Source organism: Monodon monoceros, unplaced genomic scaffold (genome assembly GCF_005190385.1).
Source record: "Monodon monoceros isolate NGI ecotype Baffin Bay Population unplaced genomic scaffold, NGI_Narwhal_1 Contig2941_ctg1, whole genome shotgun sequence".
Classification (NCBI taxonomy): domain Eukaryota; kingdom Metazoa; phylum Chordata; class Mammalia; order Artiodactyla; family Monodontidae; genus Monodon; species Monodon monoceros.
In genome coordinates, this window is record NW_021698861.1 from 1 (window position 1) to 4,427 (window position 4,427).

At 49.5% G+C, this 4,427-nt stretch overlaps 1 pseudogene; it reads right to left on the reverse strand.

The window, feature by feature from the left end:
- Positions 1 to 17: 17 nt before the first annotated feature.
- On the reverse strand, positions 18 to 4,424 carry LOC114899646 (annotated as a pseudogene).
- Positions 4,425 to 4,427: the final 3 nt, after the last annotated feature.

Genomic DNA, 4,427 nt, shown 5'->3' on the forward strand with positions numbered 1-4,427 from the left:
TACCAAAAACACCATCACTTGTTATTTCCTTTCTAAAATAAGGTGTTACTTTGGTCAGTCTCCCCGCCAGATCTCAAGACAACTCAAATTTTGACTTCAAGTTTTCACTCAAAATGTATGGCAATGCTAACACAACACACTGAATCAACTATACTCCAATAAAAATTTTAAAATAAAATGAGAAAAAAAGTATGGTGATGTATTTTCAAAAGACATTCCTACAGACAAGATATCTTTGGACAAAGAGCTCCTTAAAATATCTAAATATAAATCCTTATAAATCCTCACCTATTTTACTAATGAACGATTTGAACTAATACGCTTTCTGATAGGTTCAACATTTTCATCAGCTCCTGTGGAATTCTGGGCCATCCTGTCACACCCTGAATCACCTTATGAGTAAACAGGGCCTGACACCCCATCACTGGTGAATGCTCCAGGACAGACGGATTCTCCACCATAGCTTTCTGAGCTTTTTAAAAACACTTTGCTCTTGATCACACTTTATTCTCAAATGTACTTTATACTATGTCCACTTTCTCACTTGAAGTTGTTTTAAAGGTGCACCCGATGTTATTTTCTGTTGTAAATAGTGGCCACGTGATAAAATATTACCATGAAATGATACAGTCACTACCGAAACAAGCATGTTATCTAGAAGTACCATGAAATGATACAGTCACTACCGAAACAAGCATGTTATCTACAAGTGTTACTTCGATAAACATCACTGTGACTGCTCCCGTATGAAAACCAGTGTCACCTGTGCTCTGTAAAAGACATGAGAACTAAGATAGTGCATCGTTGCTTTTGAGATGGAAGCAAAAAGAAATCAAGTATTTTGCTCAATGTGGTAAAACAAGGACATGGCCATGGTGCTCAGTTGATCCCTGACATATTTCAGCGCAGGTCAGGGTGTGGCGTATCTACTCAGCCAGAGAAAATCAACTTTAATTCAAGGTTAAAATAAATAAATAATTTCCAGGTTACTTTTGGAGGCTAATCACCTTCCGAAGACTGAAGGCCACTTTATGCTTTATTTTTTCAACTAAAATCTTACCAAAATCGCACAGAAATTGCAACAAAGACAACGGGGAGGGGGGCGGGCGGAGGGCAGACCAGATATGGCAGCCATTTGTGAAGAACGTTGGACAACAAGAGGATCCTTGATTCCACAAATTTGGAAAACACTAAAAATCATATTAAATGATACAAAACAGGAGCCATCAGCCGCCTCACAGGAGAACGTACTGCTGACTCGGGCGACACGGGGAAGCCTCGCGTTGAGGCCGGTTGCCTCGCTTTTCTAATCCACTCTCCGTGCTGTGGTGGAGGGACCACTCTGTCAAGTGCAAACGTGCTGCTCCTCATCTTTCAGAAACATTTCTCGTGCCCTGCAGGGACCTCAGGAGAGTCCAAGTGCCCCCGCGTGACGTCCACGTGGCCCTTTTACCCCTGACGGTGATCGCCGTGTCCCCGACCGCCCCCCACCCTTCAGGAAGCCTCCTTAGGCCCCGTGCTTCCCCCCGGGGCAGCGCTGAGCCTCGGCCCGCAGGTGCCTGATGGCTGCGACGTCCACACTGACCGATGCGGGGCAGGACTTGCCAGGAGGCGCAAGGCGCAGTCTGGGGCCTTTCGCTCCTCCGCAGCGGCCCTGGCATCTACACGCCGCGCACCCATCATGGCGACCGTCACGCTCGTCACTCAGCCCAGATGTTGCAAACATCTGCAGGCGCTCTGTGCTCCTCAGCAGCTGGGCGCTGGCAGGGGTCTCCTGGGACACGTCATCCCGGGGCAGCCACCCTGACTTAACCCAGGACTCAGCACGAGGGCTGACACGCGTGGACCTGAAACAAATCTCATCGGGCATCGGGACCCGAACCCTTACTGGTCTACCCGTCCACACCTGGTGAGAGGCCGGCGTCCTCTCCTGAAGGAGAACGTCCCTGGGCCCCTGACCAGGTCTGCCACCCTCAGAATGACATCTTCGCACCTGCCCCGCCACACCTGCCACAGCTGCACAGTTATCTTTACCATGTTTCTCACGTCCCGTTAGACCGAGAGGATCAGGAGAGGCAACATTCCCCTCACCTGCGCACGTGGGGCTCCAACACGCACACCTGAGAAGGACCCTGGATCCCCCTCACTCTCCGCAATAGTGGAGGTACACAGGTAAGCTTTTTTTAAAGCTGAATCTTAACCTTTGGCCTGTGTTTGTGTGTACAATTGAATATGCCTCCACTGGTACTGTTTTATGAAAAGAACTCACTGCACTATTCCTGGGTAATCATACAAATCTTCAAATATAGTACAAACGGCAGGTCCCTGTGGCCAAACCTTTAGTCTGCAGGGAAAGACTGAGCTGAGAAGCCGAAACACCACTTCATATCAATGGCTTCTTTCTGAAGCTGAGAATCCTGTATTACTTACAAAAAACTCAGACAGCAATCAAAATAATATAAACTGTTAAGGAAAATCTGGCACTTTACCTTTGTTCTTACAAAGAATGACTTGTCCTCTGTCTCCACGAGGTGGAAGAGGAAGGTCCTGGTAGAAGCCTCCTTCACAACCCTCTCCAGTTTGACGTGCAGACTGGTGCACAGGTCTGCAACCATGTCATCGTAGGAGGCTGGCCGAGGGATGGAGGGACACAGCTCTCGGGGTTCGGCTTCTCCAGAAGCAGCATGTGGCTCTTTCTCCTGGAAGATGACCGGGTGGCTGTTCATCACCTTGTTGAATTCGGCGTATTCGTTGAGAATAAGGGAAATGTCATTCCGGGACTCTTTCAATGTACTGTTATATTTCAATTTGTTGAGGTGGTATGAAACAGTTGAATTTCGTTCAGAGTTTGGGAGATGATTTCTATCGTGGCCACACCTCTCCTTCCAGGAGGAGGAGGAACGGCCCACACAGCTGGGTGCCTGCCTTCTCGCCTGCTGACCCTGGTGTCTGGGGCCTGAGTGCACTACTGTCACCATGAGGGGACTCCTGCTATGGGAGGAAGGAGGCAGCCCTGGGGACTCGGGCACTTTTGTCGCAGGGAAAGCCCCCATGGCGCCCTGGAGAGGGGGCTCCTTAGGAAAGACGGCGGTGGAAGGGGCGGAACACGGAGCAACTCCCGTCTTCACAATTTGTTTTAGTTTATGTGCAAAACGCAGATACTCCAGATCTAAAGTGTTCTGGGTGAGGTCGTCTGCCACCTGCCAAGTGTCTGTCCAGGAGCTGAGCAAGCCGCCCTTGGCCGTGACGCCGGGGTGCCTGCACAGGCTATGCAGGGTTCTCGTGGTGTCTCTCAGCTCTTTAGTGACAGTGAAGTTAGCGTAGGTCCTGGGGATCCCACGGAGATCTCGGATTTGGACATAAGAGGGCACACACTTATCTTCCTTCTTTAATCCCACGGGCCAGCTTCTGGGAGGAATGCCCGTCTCCAGCCCTGGAACCTGGCTCGAGTAGCCCCAGTCATCATAATCACTATTGTTTACGTTCAGGAAAGAGTCAAAACCATCTTTGGAAGTACGTTGTTTCTTCTCGGTGTGACTATATCGCAAAGTACAGGACTCTTCCGTATCTAATCTGGGGTTTCCACACTCACCAAAAGAGTCTTGATCCGAGTCTCCAGAAGGTGGTTCATAATGGATGTCAGAGTTCACACTGATATCCAGGCCTCCACCTCGGGTCACAGAGCCCCACTCAGCCCTCTGCCCCTCATCAGCACTCTTATCTTCCACCTGCTCTTCAAAGACCCCACAGACAAGAGGGGCACAAGATTTCGGAACAAAGAAAGAAGGCTCTGTATCGATAGTTTCACCTGTTGCTGCTGTATTCTGGTAAGAATCAGCATGTAAATAGACGGGGAAAAGCCCACCATTCAGCAGAGCTCTTGCTGCACACGGTGACCCATCTTGCAGCATGTGGGCCGGTTTGTGTCTGCCTTCTGAAGAGGTGATGTGCAGCTGAGAGCCGACACCTCCTAGATCTATAGCTGTTTCACATAACTCAGCTCCAGTTTCATTATTCTTGAGCAGACTGGCCATTCTGACGATCATTTCCTGTGTTTCAAACTCCATCCCTGCATCGCTGGGTCCTGCCCTGTGGGTTAGGGTGGCCTCTCCCGAGAAGAGGGTGGGCTTGGGGAGCTCCAGGTACCCGCGGGCCTGCACAGCCTCAGCTCCGGCAACTGGGTCAAGGCGCAAGGACTTAACCAGGATGTAACAGAGTTCGTTTGTTTGCAAATCAATGCTCGAGTCATTTTCCTTAAGGCTCTTAGAGCTGGTCTGCTGTTTTAATGACACATTCACACCACTTGGTGTGGTTGTAGAAACAAACGTGTCAGCAAAAGACTTATTTTCAAGGATCTTCTGAGGGCTAAACGGAGGCTCACTGGTCTCCACGACAAGATGACTTAGGTGGGGATTTCTGTTCTCTAC